The sequence below is a fragment of the Corvus hawaiiensis genome, chromosome 6 (assembly GCF_020740725.1).
Source record: "Corvus hawaiiensis isolate bCorHaw1 chromosome 6, bCorHaw1.pri.cur, whole genome shotgun sequence".
Classification (NCBI taxonomy): domain Eukaryota; kingdom Metazoa; phylum Chordata; class Aves; order Passeriformes; family Corvidae; genus Corvus; species Corvus hawaiiensis.
In genome coordinates this window covers 19,796,997-19,816,482 of record NC_063218.1, presented here as the reverse complement: position 1 = coordinate 19,816,482, position 19,486 = coordinate 19,796,997, and positions in this window count along the sequence as shown.

Here is a 19,486-nt window from a genome sequence, read left to right as displayed (position 1 = left end):
AAAATTCTTCAAGTAGATAGACGAGAGTCTCAGAGGTGTCTTCCTCTGGAAGAGGTTATCTACTGTGTATCAACTGGTGGTGGCAGTGAAGATGATGATCATCACTTTCCATGATTTTCCAGTAGTACTATACTGTTTTCTTTGGAACCTGAGAAAATTCCCTACTGGTTGATCCAGCTTCTGAAACTGGTTAAAACATGTTAATTGGTGTTGCACATTGATTGGAAGTAAAGAGTCTACATACAGGTATTGTTGTATTCTATTTATCAACCATTTAAATTACTACGATTACTTTGTTGTGCACAGGCCTGATTCTCTCCACTGTAAAGCTAAATTTGCCAAGACAAGATATAAAGAAAAGATGGAAGGAGATGTGATTCTAATGCCAATGCTGTCATTGAACTGTTGAGAACCTATCACAGCCAGAGTTTCAGGGTTTTGCAGGTGCAAGACCCCAAACTAGCCCAAAATTCTGTAGCATATCATTAAACACACACTTAGGTGGAGCAAAGAGAACACTTATGTGGAAAATCATCAGTAACAGAGTTTAAAAAGAAAGAACAAATTGCGGTGATCAGGACCAGGCATCAGTCAGACAAGCATACTGACCAGTAACCTGCTTACACATCAGTGTTTTTCATTGCCTTTTACCTCTTTTTTCAGACACATGTTCTTCACTTTTGCATCTTGATCTCCCCCTCCACCCTGCTGTTAGCCCTTTCCTAAATATCCTGTAAATATGATGCAATCCTAAAATTATCTTCCTGGATCTCATAATAAATCTTATTCACATTTAGGCAATAGTTTCCCTTTGGTTTGTGTGGCCTTCTGACTCAATTTTATCTAATTGATGCATCTTGGTAGATTTTACACTAGGGACAATTGGTCTCCTTTGATACTCTTTGAATAGCTGGTTTGGCTTGCTCTGTTTCACTGTTTCCTGCACCAATTAATGTTTTTTTTTCGATTCTGACCAAGCTCTGTGAGTTTAATGTTGTTGCCTTTCAATTAGATAACCTATCAATGTCTAAGAAAGATTTGATCAAAAGTTAGTCACATAAGTCCATACTTGAGATAATATATTGTGTGGAAAGGCTATAATATGTGGAATAAAGAACCAAAACAACTCGTTCCCATGAAACAGTACATCAAAAAACAAAACAAACAGACAAATGACAAAACCAAAACCAAGCAAAAAAGAAAGATATATTTGGAGAACACAGAGTTTATAGAAGTGCTAGTGCTTATATATTCTCTGTATTCAGAAGCAGCCTTACTGCAAAAACTTGCTGACCACACAAATTAGTGGTCTACCAGATGTGGGCAATCCAGCTCAGTAAAACTATTGTTGGAAACTTGAGAAGTAAGGCAGTTGAAAGGGCCCTGGCTCTTTGTTTCCTAGACTCGATGCTTCCTTGTATGTAATCTCTTCGCTCTTTCACATGTCATACATTCCATACTGGAAAGAAAGCCTCACAGAATCCAACTTAAAGTTTATCCTGTGCATCATTTCAGTGTCACTGCCAGTGACAGCTTGTTTAATGCACAGCTGCAGTCCCATCACTTTCGTATATTGTTTTTCCAATAACATTGTGTAAGTATCAACAGAATAGCATGAATGTCTGAAAAAATTGACAGGTATACGTATGTACAGAACTAAAATGTAGAAAAGCTTGTGTGGGCTTCAACAAGCACTAAACTTGAAAACTGTTATGGTAAATATAAATCCAAAGCATTAGAAGTGACAATATTATCTTAAAGTAGTAAGATTTTAAAGCAGAATTTGATTTTACTTTCTGTCTCCATAAATTAAGAATAAAATTTTCAGCTATTTTTTTCCCCTGAAAACATTTTTCTTTTGACAATAAATGAATGAGGAAAAAAATTAAATATGAGATTTTCACATCATAATCTGAGACTTCAGTGTTAGAGCAGATATTAATGTATTTCCAATTGGCTCATGCTAATTGGACTTGTAATGGAGAAAAAACTTAAATGTTTAATGTCTTTCCTTTATCAAACAGTTGCATTCATGGACATTATTGAAATAAGTAGGAAACACATAAAACCCACTTGTAAATTAGGTCTTCACAAATCAACAGGGTGCGTCCACCTAATACTGAAAATGTTTTAATTCTCATTTCAGGCTTACTCATTGGACAGGTTAGATGGTCATCATATTTTATCATTTGATAGTATGAGACTGCTGATTTTTAACACTTTGGGTTTTTATTGGGTTAGTCACAAATTATGCCTTCTCCTGACCTAGTTAATACATTGATATTCATATATTTCCATGCCAAAACCAAATGAGCTTGGAAATGTGCCTCACGTCCCAGAGGACAAGAAAAGTACTTCAGAGATTTGGAGTGGATTTTTATAAATCGGATATTGGCAAATGTTCATTTATTAAGAAGATTTGTTTCCCCAGTTATTCTGTCAGTTTGGATTCAGCTTGAACCCCCTTGGTGTCTTCTTTAAGAAAATCTGGTTGGTGACATAAAAAACACAGAGAGCAGTGACAATTCAGGCTGAAGGGAGCAAGGCTGCTCCCACAGGACTTGACACTGCACTTGGCAGAGAAACAGTGGGAATTACAGAAGTCAGAGTACTTCAGTGTATTTCAGCATAGTTAATTATACTTGCTCTGTGAATCTTTAGGGAAGTGCCTGATAGTCTTAAAGCACACGTTAGTGGCTCTTAAATGTCCCAGAAAATGTTACCTTTGGAATCCCAGCAGACCATCTCTGCTGCTGAACTCTGTTGAGTCTCAAGTTTTTCCAAGATTGTGCACACATGAATGTTCAAAAGAGGAGACGAGGAGGGAGGGAGGAGAGGTGTCAAATTTCTTCGTGAATCTGTGAAGTACTAGCTCTAGGGATTTGTTTTGTTTTTCTGTTTCAGACAATTATATGAAGCTCTTCTGCTTTATTAAAACTGCCATGCCATTGCATTGAGATAACATTTGGTGGAACCCAAAATGATATCCCACACAGAGTAAAATTGAAAATCTTCTTTACATGACCCCCTGTATTTGGCATTGCTGAGTCAGCACCTCGATTACTATGTCCAGGTCTGGGCCCCTCACTGCAAGAAATACATTGAGGTGCTGGAACATGTCCAGAGAAGGGCAGTGAAGATTTGAGGGGTCTGGAGTGCAAGTCCTATGAGGAGTGGCTGAGGGAGCTGGGGTTGTTTAGCCTGGAGGAAAGGAGGCTCAGGAGGGGCCTTAGCTCTCTTTACAATTACCTGAAAGGAGGCTGCAGCCAGGTGAGGGTTGGTCTCTTCTCCCAGGCAACCAGTGGCAGGGCAAGAGGAAGCGGCCTCAAGCTGCACCAGGGGAGGTTCAGGACGGACATCAGGATGAATTTCTTCACTGAACACGAGGTTAAATACTGGAACAGGCTGTCCAGGAAAGTATTTGAGTCACCATCTCTGAAAGTGTTCAAGAAATGACTGGATGTGGCATTTAGTGTTCTGTCAAAGGTGTTGTTCAATCAAAGGTGTTGTTCAGTCAAAAAATTGGGCTCAATTAACTTGGAGGTCTTTTCCAACCTTAATGATACTGTGATTCTATACTTGTGAAATTGTCACAGTAAAAAACTACAGAGCTGATCACTGGCAAGATATCTGCAGATAATTATATAAACTATGTTTTAAAGGATCAAATTTATATTTTGATATTAAATGCTTAGCGGCAGCACATTGGTATTTTTCACTTGTACCTTATAGTGTTGAGTTTACTGGATGTCTCAGATTATACCAAGTTTCAGATTTTACTGCAGAGCAAATAATAATGATAATGGGCAGCAGCGACAGCAGTGACCAAAATCTAGAACTTCAATTTTTAGTCTGTAGGAAAATCTACTAGTTCAAAATTCCTTTCATAAAAAGTGAGAGAAAAATATCAGAATTTTAGGTTTGAAAGCAAATTTTTGAGTTTCAAAATATTTTGAAAAAACACCATGGTCAAGATCAAAATGAATTAACATTATAAGAGCTGAAACCACAACACTAGGAAACTTGTCTACCAAAAAAATGTTTTGGCAACCCACATATTTCCACTAAATATTTCAGATTTGCTAAAGTGATTATTTCAGAAAATCATAGTTTTATCACTCTGATTTTTTTTACTCCAACATCAGTCTTAGCTTGTCTTCAGGACCAAATCCTTATCATGATTTCCATGCCACTCCACTAATCTATTCTTTGAAAATCTTGGATGAAGTGTGTTCTTGAAGTAATGGGATTTTTAACATTAGTGATGCATAAAATATCAATGCATTCAGAGCCCCTGATGGAGTGGCTGTTTATGTAAAAAAGCTCAAACTGACTTAGTAAAGAAGTAATATTACGTTATATTCAACCAGGCGTTCACCCTGTCATACTTACTACCAAAGGCAGAGTACATAAAAATAAAGGTGACACATTAACTCAGTTGCAATGTGACCGGCAGGCCTTGAGTACATACTTCAGTGCACTTACTTTTGTATCTGTCTTAGCTTTCTGTATATTGTACTTTGAAACCTCTTACAAATATGCACAAATTAGAATTGTTTTGAGTTCACTGCAGATTGTTGCATGGGGAAAGTTTTATTTTATGCAGTTTTATAGAGTTGCTATTTTTGTTCTCTAAACATTGGTAGCTTTCATGACCTAAAAACACTGAGATTGGGTATATACCATATTTGCACTTGAAAGAAAAACATGAAATCTATGTCATAGGATTCCTTTATACAGAATATGTGGAAACATGCACAACCAACCCACAAGTGCAAATAAATCCTACTCCGACTGGTCATCAAAGTATAGTTTTGTTTGCAGACCATAACTACAACCTTGGAATTGTGCTGATTAACAATCTCTCTAGAAACTATTCAAAAACTACAATGAATAAGAGTTTGACAACACAGGCCAAGTTGAGTTTCCACTTTGGAAAGTGTCTTAAATGAGTGGATCTGCTGAATATATTAAGAAATTATTAAAAAAAAATCAAAAAAATTATTAAAATGCATTTGAAATTCTCACAGTACTGTGAGCTATGCATGTTTTAGTACTTCCTATTCATGATGGAAAATATTTTTATTCCATGTTTTCTGTTCTGAACACAATTACATAAAACTAATATCAGGTACAGTTACTTTGAAGTCCCAAGGTCTTTGGATCTGGCCTGCTTGTTTTAGGTGGCATTTTACTAAAATTTTTCTCTTTTTTTCCCCCTAAATCTTGGAGGGTCATGTTTTTATTCTGATTCTCTTGATTTTCTATTAGAAATGTACTAGGTAATTCAGGCTCCATTAAACCTCTCCAGCAACAGACTGAGGGAAAAAGGAATTGTTGCAAGGTATTTTCTATTTTATTCATCTGGTTGTTGAACAATAATTTAGTGCCCAGCTGTATCCAGTAAAGAAATCAAAGGTATTAAAAAGGGATTAATATATAGCACCTACATTTTTAAAGTATTAAATTATTTTTAAAAATGTAATATTAATAAACTGGCACATACTCAAATTGGTCTAGTCCACAGATGTGGAGAACAACATTGCACACAGCTGTGGTGATTTGTGTACTGACATTCACCATCTGTAGAACCATCCTTCACATTTAAAATCACTTTATGGTGATATGAATAAAATTTACTTTTATGTTTGTATTATGCTGTACTGATAAATATTGTGGTTTTTCTTCTTGTATTTAAATGGAAAAAAAAAAAACCAAAAAGAAAGAAAAAAAGAAAATCCAAAATGAAACTTGGTGAATTCTGAAGTCTTTTTTATTGACAGTCTAGTAATGGAGTTAACAGTAGGATAATAGTCAGATGTTGACAAGCAGAAGACTAAATGAGTTACGCAGGAGTGAACTAACTATATTATATATTGTGGTATAAAATGAAGAACTATTCCACTCAAGTGCTGAAGGGATAGACATATTTGCACAAGAAGAGATAGATATATATGCACAATCTTCTGAAAAATATTGTCAGATCCAAATATGTTATTTTTTGGCTTTCTTAAATTTGCTTTAAGATTTTTTCATATGCAGTATACTTGGAAAAAATGTTACTGAAATATAAGTAGTAGTCTCTTTTCTTCAGCTGTGACCATTTTTAAAAGTTCTTAATCCTGATGCCTATTTGTGAGATGAAGTCTTCTGAAATTAACAGGTATTTGAAAAACTGGCTCCACAGGCCCAATTTAGTATGTAGTCACTTAAATCAAATCTGTTTTAAATTAGTATGATTTGCCAATTCCACAGCTAATATTTTAGCTCTTCTGGCAGTTGCGTGAAACTGCACGTATTTCAATGTTCAAAAACCTCCATCAGTGTCAATGGGTTAGTTAAAGCAATGCCAGCACAGATACAGCATATCTATTTCACAAAAAGATATTGAAACTCAATAAATTGTTTTTGGAAACTTTTATTTAAATGCTTCACTGAATTCAATGCAAGTTGCTTTATGTTGATAGATGATGACGACTTGAGCTTCTGAAAGAAAACTTTTTGCCTCACAGTAGACTTGAGACAACTGGAAGCTAAATATCTCAATTTTTATCAGAAATTGCTCTCTTTGTCTAAACTTCCCCACTGAACCATTTTCTTTCAGGAGAAGATTCTGCTTTTGAAGGAGTTACCTCATGTTTGCATTTGAATGAACAGCTGTCTGGGGAATAGCTAGTAACCTGTTGTAATGGAATGAAGCATGCTGCTAAACCTTATGACTTCTAGATTAAATATGTAATTTTATGACATTAGCATTGTTTCCTAAATTAGCCCAACCTCTTGTCAGAGTCAAGAAATTTCAGTGTTGAAATTTTGAAATACCCAAACTAAAATATACAGTGCATATGTAAAAAAATTCTACCAACTGCAAAGAAGTAATCTGTGTCACACATGAAATTCAGGAACAGAATTCTATTAATGATGAATTTACAAGGATGCTTTCAGAAAATCTAGGCTACATATGCTGTCACTATGTTATTATTATGTCCCATATTATTTCGGTTCAAATCCTGTCTTAAAAGAAAGAGTTTTTCAACATTCTTAATACATTTTCTTCTGAGGTCTTAAATTCAAAAGTGATGAGTTTTAGACTTCTATGCAGTTTGTCAGTACCCATCTTTCCCAACACAAAAAAGATGCTGACCTGTGGGAAAGACTCCAGAGGAGAGCCATTAATTTGATCACAGGGCTGGAACTCTTCTTCTTTGAAGATGTGTAGAGAAGGTTGGGACTGTTCATCCTAGAGAAGAGACAGCTCTGGGAAGACCTTATAGCAACTTATGGGATGTAAAGAGGACCTACAAGGAAAAGGGGGGCTTTTCACAAGGGAATGTAGTGATGGACTAGAAGCAGTGGCCTTAAGATGAATATACTAGGTATTATCTAATAGATTAGATATTGGGAAGAAATGCTGTACTATAAGGGTGATGAGGCACTGGAAGAGGGTGCTCAGAGAGGCTGTGGAGTCCCCAGGCTTGAAGGTGTTCAAGGCCAGGCTGGATGGGGCTATGTGTAACCAGGTCTAGTGAAAGCTGTTCCTACTTTTGGCAAGGGGTTGGAACTAGATGACTTTTAAAGTCCTTTTTATAAACCAAACCATTCTACAATTCCCATCCAGAATTTTGCTTGATAAAGAATTTCCTCAAACCCCACAAACCTCAAACATCATTACTTGTAGTGAATTGGGTGACATTAGACTGGTGACCAATGACTACTGGGGTTCCATCCTCAGCCCTGTGCTCTTCAACATCTTTAAAAATTACTTGGACACAGGTCTGGAAAGGATACTAAGCAAGTCTGCAGATGATACAAAACTTGCAGGAGCTGTTGACTCCCTCAAAGATAGAATGCCCTGCAGAGAGACCTGGATAAATTGGAGAACTGGGCAATCACCAATGAACAACAATGAAAAGTTCCAGATTTTGCACACTGCTATCCCTGAATATCTCAGGAAAAATTTTGGTCATTTAGAGGAATTATTTAGAGAGATGCGTCATCTGAATAGTCTGTTAACAGTATGCAGGAGGCAGATAGAGATGCTGTTCTGCATTTAACAACATCTTGTATACAGCTGTGAATAATTGTACCCATGCCAAGCAGGCTGTGGATTACCATTAGATGAGGAAAATATTAGCCAGCTTATATTTAGTATCATAAATCTTGAAAATAGTAACAGGAACAATGCAAAAGGCTTTTACATGACAGACTTGATCTTTCTGTTTTACGTATCATTGTTCCTGAAACTGGAAAAAAAGTCATAAGAAGAATAGTGCATTTTCTCAAAAAAAAAAAAAAAAAGAAAAAAAAGAAAGAGACTGCTTTCCCTGATACATTAACTCCCTTCCATCCTTACACCATCTGTTTTAATTGACACAATGCAGTCAGTGAGCATTTGCATGAGACTGAAACTGTCCCCTGTTGTTGAGGGTAGAATACCTATTATTCATGCTGAATGCAAATTTGTCATCAACTGTAAATTGAATGCCTTTGATTCACACAGAAAATATAACCATTTCCACTTTAGGTCTTCTGTTTGCCATGCATATATGTACATATATATATATATATATATATATATATATATACTGGTGATGTGCAGAACTTGTATAAATTTTCTTTTTGCATTAAAACATTACTATTTATTCATGCAGAACCAGTCACCCACCCACCTCTCAAGAAGAACCTGTAATATACTACTCCTACTATTACAAAATCTGTCCACTTACTTTTTCTGGGGATTTGACAGACATGACTGTGTTCTTGGAGACCAGTATGTATACATGAAGCAGCTGCTTTTTCCCAAACTGGCTTGTTTGGGAAGACTACCAAACTCTCCTAGAAGAAATACTGCAACACGCTGTTTAATGGCCTCCATTCCATTCAGAGACAAATATTTTATTTATGTTATGTGATCATTTTGTATCCACACAAAATTATCAGTAATTATAGCAAAACATAAAAGCAACTTCAAAAAATAGAAACACTTCAGAAACTTGAAAAGATATTTGTTAAGGCTCAAGTTCTTGTTGTTGTAAACTGACTATTGCTGATTAAATTATTACATAAGTTAAAATACCTTAGCATACCGAAAGACTTTTTCATTGATGCAAGAGGAGTTTGTCCTTAAGTCAGTTCAACTTCATGGATACCTGACAAAAAAATCGTAAAAATTTCCTCCAAGTGCCCTTGTAAACTGTGTTACTGAATAGCAGCTTTTGTTTTTTCTTAGGATTCTCAACACAAGCATATCCACTGTTCAGATACACATCATACTGATGTTTCTTGCTAGAGAGTCTCAGAAAAGGTCAAGACAGATTTGAAAAAATTACAAACCTAATTAGAGCAGGGTGAGTTGCTTTTGACTTCACTTGTAAGAACTCTCTGCTTAAGTCTTTGACATCTTCTTCCTTTATGAAAAAGGGGAAAGAATCGTAATCCTACCTGTAGCTCAAAACTAACTTTCAGAATTCAGTTTTGGACAACAACCGAGATATCTTATTTCCCCGGGGTAGATGCTACCTTTTATTAAATTGATTAAGAAAGAAAAATTACTTAATTTAGTTTTTATGTGTTTTTCTAACTGTTCTAACTGCTCATTATGTTGGATGACTGATGACTTCATCATATGTTGTGGTTTTTTTTCCTAAGGCAAGCAGTTCTTTTCAGCTGTAAGACTTGTCATTATTGCTTATGAATACAGAAGCTTTAGTTACTAGGTTATTATTTATTTGCCATAGAAAATTTTGAGGATTTTGCAGGGTTTCTCATGTCGTTCTGACTGAACACAGGCATTTAATCCTGAAGCTTTGATTCCACATAAGTATTAACACATTTTTGTAATTATGTATTTGCTAATTCTTGCATTAATTAATGTCTTTGTAGTGTTGTATCAAAAATGTCAAGTCTGTGATGTATTTCACCTATAGGGAAATTCATCCTAAGTATCTACAGGATCATAGGATCATGGAATCATAGAATGGGTTGGGTTGGGTTGGAAGGCACCTTAAAGAGCATGGTTTTCAATCCCCCTGCTCTGGGGCAGAGACACCTTTGAGTCACCTTTGATGCTGAACTTTGGCTTTCTGGGCTGTGAGTGCACATTGCCAGGTCATGTCCAGCTTCCCATCCACCAGCATCCCCAGGTCCTTTTCAGCAGGGCTGCTCTCGATCTGTTCGTCCCTGTTTTGATACAGGGGGTGTCTGATCCAGATGCAGCACTTTGCACTTGGTCTTTTTAAACCTCATGAAATTCCCATGGGCCCACATCTCAAGCTTGTCCAGGTGCCTCTGGATGGCATCCTGTCCTTCAGGTATGTCACCACAGCACTCAGCTTGCTGTCATCTGCAAATCTGGTGAGGGTACACTCAATTCCTTAATCTTTGTCATTAATGAAAATGTTAAGTAACACTGCCAATACAGACCCCTGAGGGACACCACTTGTCACTGGTAACAATTGGGACTCTGAGCTGTAGACCACTGTGCTCCAGATGGGACCCTCCAACCAAAATCGTATCCATCTATCAGTCCACAGGGATCTACAGCTAAAACTGATCATGTTACCCAAAGTTCTTTTTATGATCATTAAAGATCATAAAACCACAACATAGCTGGTTTTTTTTTTTTTAATGCACATTGTTGAAGTACTAGACTATTTCGCTCTGTAAAAGAGCCAGTGTTTGATTCTGGGAGCTGCTTTTAAGGGAGTTCTGTTGTACATTTGATAGGATGGTGATAGAGGATGATTCAGATATCCCATCATTCTTCTTGTGCCTCCATATGTGGCAGCTCAGAGGAATTTTGGCAGGAAACCCTAGAGTACTGAGTACAGGAGAGGAAAAGTAACTCAGCATTTGGAACTTCAGCATCAAAGCTCATACCAAATACATCCAATGATTACCATTATAGTGGATACAAGCTAATATACCATCTGTATGCAGAAATTTGCTGCTCTACACCATTGCTTATTCATTCAAACAGAGATAATGAGATTGTTTAATGATGATCTTCATGCCGCAGAAACATTGATCTGCAGGGCACAAAAAATGAAACAAAACCCAAAGAACACACCCTCTCTCATCACTGAAGGGAGAACTGGCAATTTTTCTCAAATATGACAAAATGAGTATTTGCAGCACTAATAAACCTATTAGATATATCACAGTCTATTGACTACCATCTTATGAAGAGTTTAAGCTTCTTATTTTTATTGGAAGATGTCAAACTCTTTGTTTTATAAAATACTAAATAATCTAATTTGCATGAGCCATCCATAAAACAGGTTTTGACTATATTGCTTTACTTAAAAGCATCATAGCTGAATGGAGCAATTCTAGAGAGAATAGATCTTCTCAGATGGAATTCACCAGGCCTGTGAAATGATTATAAATACCTGGAGAGACACAATTTGAAATCCAAAGTATCTATTTGAGGCTTAAACACAGCAACAACCTAAGATGTCTAAATCTCCTTTTCAGCAGTTTGGAGTCTAAATATTCAAAAGCCCCATTCTTTTTATCACATTTAATTAAAATTCATAAATAAAAGACCTAGAAATAAGTTGGCCAAAATAAATGTAAATCTATGTGGATTTTTATTTGAACACCTTTAAATTATGATGATTTAGCAAAAAATTAAAGGACAATTTGATTTGACCCACCTGATCTTTCATTCAGACCTTGGGAAGATCATTCCCTGAGCTATTCTATTTTTAGTTTATAGTCATGACTTCTTTTTCCATTTAAAATTTAAATTCAGGAAATTCATGAAGACTTCTCACAGTGCTTGGAAATCCAAAAAGTCAGTCATGCCTAACAAGCAGCAGGTCTGCCATACACATTCCAGAACCTGGAAATCGTGAACAATCCTGTTGACCGTGAGTAGATTACCAGCATGCTAAATCTAGAGAGTGCACTATATCTAGGAAGCAGTGATTAATGAACCTATGCTGCACAGTTGCCATGTGCCTATTCAATATGCCTGACAGCTGGGGAAGTATCAGGTATATCTTTGTGCGTGTGTGACTCCCTGGCACATCACATACCTGAAAAATTCAGTGTGTTTTGATGACAGTGGTTTTATGCCACAGGCACAGGCCAGCTGTGATGCATGTGTGCAGTATGTCTGGTGCTTTCAGGCATCACAAACTTGCTGCACATGAGTAACTCTGTACAATCACCTTAGTTTTTAGGAAATCCCAGACAGCCCTCATTCTTCCTCAGAAGGACTGTCTGTAAGGAAGTTAATGTTGGCACTGTCTGTGTTTGACTCATCCTGACAAAAACATCAATTTCAAATTGGTCATTTGTGAACAGATTCAGCATCTGGCTGCCACGTATCACTTTGTCATACATAAGTTAGAAACCAAGATAGTGCCATCTTCATAGTCCTCTCTTCTCATTTTACTCTTCAATCAAAGGACTTCTGAAAATTAAGAGGAGTTTTCTTTTTTCATTTTAACTTTGTGCTAAAAGTAATTTCTCTAACACTGATGTCTCTTGAAGGTTCTTTTCCTTTAAGTCAAGAATGATGGCAAAGATAAAGGTCACTTACTGTTAACCTTAATGTCAAAAATTAATCTGTCTTGAATGGATATTTGTATATTTTTTTCTCAGTAATAAGTAAGAAAATCATTCAGAATATCTACAGCTTTAACACTACTCACGTTAAGAAAGGCAATTTAACTACCTTAGTACCATTTGGGTACTCACCAGTGCTGAATACAGAGGGATAATCACTGCCCTGGTCCTGCTGGCCGCACTATTACTGATACAGGCCGGGATGCCATTGGCCTTCTTGGCCACCTGGGCACACTACTGGCTCGTGTTCAGTCAGCTGTTGACCACCGCCCCGAGGTCCCTTTCTGCCTGGCCGCTGTCCAGCCACTCTGTCCCCTGTCTGTAGTGCTGCAGGGGGTTGTTGTGGTCAAAGTGCAGGACTCAACACTTAGACTTGTTAAATCTCCTATTGTTGGATTCAGCCCGTCTATCCAACTATCTTGTCCAGGTCCTTCTACAAAGCTGTGAGGAGTTTTAGACATTAATGGGTTTATAGCATAAATTAAGAAGTCTTGTGGTTAAAGAAATATTCGGTTTAGAAATGTAGAATTGGACACAGTAGTTTTAATTGTTTGTCTAAGGATATATTCATGCATGCTTTCAAATTTCTTTAATGTGCTGTCTACTTCGCATTTTAGTTTGATATGTTTTGTAACATTTTTATCATGATTAATACTTTTCACTTACCTTTCATATTCTTCACCTTCAGTTTAATACACAAGTGTCTCATCTCCTGGTTCTCTTGCTTTCTGTGGAATTTCTACTCCCGGAAGAGATGTCATTGATCGGCTGAAAAGAAAGTAATTTTCTATAAACAATTCTAACCCCCAAAAACTGTTTCCAAAGTGTGTTCCCCCTCTAGCCCATGAAACTATAGAATATCCATTTATTTTTTTAACAGGCAGGAAAAGTAAATGATAAAGTTTGAGGTTTGACAATGGAATTTGCCCTACAGCTTTGGGAATCATTGACCTAGAAACTGGCATTTCTGTGGTTCTAAAGAACATAACACTTACAGAAAGAGTAGTCAGATTAAAAATAGACAGTTCTTTGGGCAGATTTGTGTTAGTCCCCAGGTTGGTCTTGTAATTGAGGAGTAAATTAAATTGGATTAGCTTTGAATTTTTCTTGATATGCCATGATGATCAAACAAAGGCAGTGGAGCATGGGGTGGTCAATCATACTTTAAGTGAAAACAGAATATACACATCTGATATATGCTATATCCATTTCTTAAATGCATTTAATCTCTTGTGGTTACAACCAAGGCAGGAATCAGATATTTTTTCTTTAAGCTGGACACTGAAAATTATAGCCTACAGCTTCAGAGCAGCAAGATAGACTCAGCCAAAAATTATTCTCCTTTCTTTTTTTTTTTCTACATTCAATAGCAAAGTGATTCTCTTTGAGCAATTAAACTGAATATTCAATAGAGAAACTGAAATAGAATAATCACTGAATAATTTGACTAGGAATCGTGCCATGAGAGGAACAGCTATTGTGATATCCCTGGCAGTAAATGTGCTGGAAAATTCATTTTTCTTTTATTCTGGAACATTTCCTTGGGTCTACTGAGTTGATGAGTGCTCTCCTTTCTGTTTGAACTTAATTGAAAATGGAGGCGCTTAATATCTCTCATGTGGTGCTTCATTTTGTATGGTATCAAAGCTTTGAATGGAAAGAATGTTCTTACACTATGTGGTAGAAGTTCTTATCAAATAAATTTGGAACATCTTTAAAAACGTCTTTAGTTTTGGAAGTCTGGAGCTTGATGAAAAGGACAGTCCTCATCCAGTTGATTATGAATGTCTAAAAATTACATATGTAGTCCTGAAGAATGGAGAACCGTTCTAAGAAACAGACTTATGTAAAACATTATATTCATTTCATTCTAGGCAAATTTTTTTCCAACACTTTAACCCTGGTTTACCTGTGAGAAGCTGTACTCATATTCAAGACCTTAGATAGATTTTCTTTATCTAGTCTGTACATATCTTCACTATTTGCTAATAGCTTTTTGTCTGATTATTGCTTACCTGAAGGTTGCTTCTGCATTGCACCATCTTGATTGTGCTGGGCATTTTCTGTGAACTAGGTTTAAATATTACAGTACAAAGATATCATGTGAGGTTTTGAAAATAAGTATAAAACTAATTCAGGGACATTCTAGCCTGAACTGGACTCTTCCTCACTGTTATAGCAGAGCCAACAGGTGCCAAAGTAGCAATTCTTTAGAATTAACATTTTTCAAAGTAGAACTGTATTAACTGGTTGTACCAAGCTCTAAAAGGAATTAAATATTACCAGCAAGTAGTTTGGACAACTCAAGACTATAATGGCATGTAGTGAAATGGAGGTACTGTGGTTCTGCTTCCCCTAAGGTGGAAAACAATATAAAATCTAAGATGTGATGATGGAGCAGGACAAAATTCTATCTGATATGTGTTTCAGTAATTCAAAGATTACCATTCTTTCTTAGTTAGATAGCTGTGAACTTTGCATGGAAATATTTAAAACACTTTTTAATGTTTTGTTTACATGTAAGTAGTTCCACCAAGGAGGTGGCTTCTGTAGACACTTTACTCAAGTAGTTGGGATTTGGTAAAAGTACAGATATTCAAAATAAAGATCACCAAGGCATCCTTCAGAAAACACAGTTCAGGTAATGTATACTACTACAGCGTACTCCTATTTCATACTCCTGCCTCAGAAATATTCCAAAGGAAATTACCACTGTATTATTAAGAACAGTTAATTTTTTAACTTTTCTCACTTCTTTTTGAAAATACCTTCTGTGTCTCATGAAGGGTTTCCACTTCACTTTTACTGGGAACTTGGATAGTCATCCCTTAGATTTTCTGAATCTCTTTTTTATTCTGTGAAGTTTATTTCCACTTCCACTGTTCCTGTGGACAGAAGAGCAGGGAAGATATACAGCTAGACAACATAAGCATTCTCTACACTGCTTGCTAATAAAAAAAAAAAAAAAATAGTTTTTAGTGGGAATTTCTTCACCTTTTAAACAAGACTGTGCTTTCATTATGTTTTTTCTCTTTAGGATAAGTGAATTGGTGCCCAAAGTCTTTTACAGACTTTAGCACAAAGAACAGCTACATCTTTTGAGAACTAAATCTTTTGAAATGTCACATATCAAAGATTAAAATTATTGCTCTGTAGTAGAAGATTAGAAGAAAAAGGAACCCAACGAAACAACTAGAGAAAAACCACAACAAACCATAATACTGAACAACAATCTTTCTGATGCCAAAGTGCAAATGATGAAACGACAACCTCAAAAGAAAGTATTTTTTCCGGAAAGTACATTCTTAGTATACTTCTCATTATCTGGGCATTCAAAGTGAGTCAGGATGAGATGCTTCTTTCTCATGCATGTAGAGTGACAAATATGAAAGATTATCTGTCACTATACAGCATTTTATCATGTATTTGCTAATCTCCAGTGGTTTCAGTGGAGAATAAAGTAATTATTATAGTTACCGTGAGTATTTTATGCAGTTCCCTGACAGGACAATGCTATTGAATCACCAGATGATCTTTAAAGTCCCTTCCAACCCAAACCATTCTATGATTCTATGATTTTATTACACTTCAAACGAAAAAACAATGTGAATACTACTGTTGGGAAGAAAGGGTCAAAACCAGAAGATTTGGCAAGGAAGAGGGAATAGTTTTCCTCCAAGTGACCTTGGAGTTGGGAATGCTAAAACTGTCGGTATGGGAAAGCTCCATTTTTTGTGCCTTGTGTTGTTTATCCGCTGCCTATTTTGAGATGTAGAATTCCTGTGGAGAGATAACACACTGTCACAGATGTGTCTAAAGCCTTTTGTTACAGTGAGGCTGGCAGTGAGCCCCTGGATCCCTCTTCCTTGCTAAGATGAACTGAGCTGAACGGAACCTGTGTCCCTGTGTGTCTCTGCCATCTGATGTTGTTAGTGAGGTAATGAAATAAACCCATTCTTTGCATTTCAGCCAAGGTTTGATGGTTGCCCTTGGTTACCTGTATGTGTTAATTCTCACACTGACCGATAATATTTTCATTAATTCAATTTTGGTACTTAGTGTTCACAGCAGGTGGTCACCTAAGATAGTTCTAAATACTATTATATTGCTGAAACTCCCAGGTACCTTGAAAAGGTTTAGAGTAAAAAAATCCTGGGAAAGATGTCAAAATGTAGGAAAACAAAAGAAAATTCCTGTTACATTTCAAAATTATTCTTTGCTGTATCTGATTTTGTAAGCTTAATATGGTGAAATGAAAAGTTAAAAAGGTTTGGAGAGAATTTAGCAGCCCAGAGAAAGATGAAAGTAAATTTATAATTCCTGTAAAATTACTGTTTTGGGACCTAAGTCTACACTTTCTTCTTTAGGAGTGTATAGCTCAATAAGGCTGTTTACTAATGAACAAGATTTATTATGATTACCTGATAGTTGCGTTCAGCCCGTGGTACAAAACCTGAAAACTGAAATTAGCTCTGGTTAAACTCTGTTTTGTCATCTAACAAATGATTCTTTCAGAGGTGAGGGAGGGGAGAAGGTGTGAATATTGGTTGCAGAGAGAGATGTCTCATATTTAATTCCTAAAATTGTTAGTAGGTATCTTTTTTTTACTATCATTCATGGAAGATGAAATATAGGATAAATACTGAAAGAGAACCATGCAAAATTATCATCAGAATAATGAATAAAAATCCATAAATATGAAATTTTAAGCCTTGTGGTCCATCTCTCAAATTTTTTTTTATTTGAACTGTGAAGTGGGCCAGAGAGGTGTCCCCTGAAATATCCCACCACCAGTGGTGTTCATTTGCCTGGTTCGTTGGCCTGTCTATCACTCCTGTTCATGAGTGTCCTAGTTTATAGGAATAGGGAAGAAGTTATTTTATTCTCTGTTACCCAAGAGCATTTCAGCCATATGTGCAAGTAGGCAGGTGGGCTGAGATGTTCAATCCCAACCCATCTCTTGTATTTATATGGTTTATTAAACAGCTGAAAGCTTTGGAATCTCTCATTTAATTGCAAAATCCATTTCCCTGCATGAACAATTCACTATAAATTAAATACAGTCTTCAGACCCTGTAATATAATTTCTCTTGTTCCCTAAAATTAACTCTTTCTATTTAAAGAGCAAAAACTGGCATTACGCACAAGGAGCTGCCCATCAAAAGGGGCAATGAATGAATCCTTGAGTGGTGTTTTTCATAAATGATAGACAATGCTGGCACTGTACCATTAAAATCATAAATATATAATATTTACAAAGATCAAGAACCTTTCAGAAGAAGCTAGATTAAATTCTTAAGACAGAACATATTTCATAAATGTTAAATGCTCTAAGTTCTTGACCTAAATGATTAGGTCAAAAACTGAGAAAGGCTTTTGAAATGCTGGGATGATCTGACATTAGAAATGTATCATTACTCTGTATTTGTAATGATTTCTCACTTATTGTCTATCTCTCAAGCTCTGCTTGAAGCCAGACCAATGCAGATGTCCTCTATTTTGATTTGCAGCCTGTGACACTGAAGTGAAGACAGAAGAGAAGCCAATGAAACTTCCTCTATTTGGTTGTAGCAAGAACATGTAGCTAGGGAAGCCTCTGACCAGTGATGGATAAAAAGAAGACTACTCAGTAACATAAAAGGGTTAAAAAAAATACATGATGCAAAGAACAGACACAATGTAAAGATAAGTAATAGTATTTCATCACTTACCATAATATTTCATTTTCGTCAGTTCGTACTCTGTGCTGAAGTGTATGTGAAATTTGTCAAACCCTCTGAGGGGCATGATGATCTTCTATGCAGAACAGATTTCTCACTTAGACCTGATACAGGTTTTTCTCATTCTAGATAAACCCATTTTAAGGTTAAGAATTACTAAAGGAAAGAATTTGCTCTTTGTTGCTCCCCACCCCACCCAAGATGATCAGTGTCTGAAACATACATATCTCTGCTTCTTACTTCTTTTCCATATTTCCATACTGTAACTTCTTATAGTTATAAAACCAGGTAACTGTAGCTGCAGCTGTTGGGAGATAAAACTAAAAATTTAAGAAATTTGAACATAAAATTGTGCTAAAAGAGAAAATAAAAGAAAGTAAAGGACTGATTAAGATAATTGCTCAATATTCTTGTCTTTATTATGCTGATTAATTAAAATAAGAACAATTTTCTAAGCAGATTTTGTGATGTTTATTATATTGTTTTGACCAATGTCCTGTTTTTTCACAACTCAAGCAGGGTCAAAAATTAACAGAGTAACTATCCAAACTATATAAAAAAAAAAAATTAAGCTGTCTCTTCTGCTTTACAATTTTGCTGTTAAGATTCACAATAACATCACATAATAGGCTAATAAGGCTCTCAAGGACACAACCCCTTCTTTTGCAAGAGGAAAGCATATGTTTGAAACTACTTTTGACATGTATCTACAGCAATTTTGCCTCTACTGCTTTTGAAAATCGTCTCCTGTCAAAAAGAGTCAAAACCAGTCAAAAACATGAGAAATGAAATAAGCTAGACTCATATCTAGTTCTGCTTAGTAAGATGTGATTTACCTCAGTCACAATTTTTTTAATTTTCCCAGAAATGTTAGCTAACAAAGATGGATAAATTCCAGATGATAGGAAAAGATTTATGTAATAAATGAGCTAGGGACATAATGGTGCTGTAAATAATGGACTCTATTTATACATAATTGACTTGAGCCTCAAAGATCCTGGCTCCCTAATTCATCCAAGATTAATGAGAGACATTAATAACCACTCAGATTACAAACCTCTGGAAAGAGTGACAGGAACAAGATAAAAATATCTTTTCAAGTTTTTTTACAAAAAAAAAAATATTATCCCCTGTTGGAGCTCCTCCCCCGCCGTGTAGCCCTGGGAGAGGGGCCCTGAGGGCACAGACAC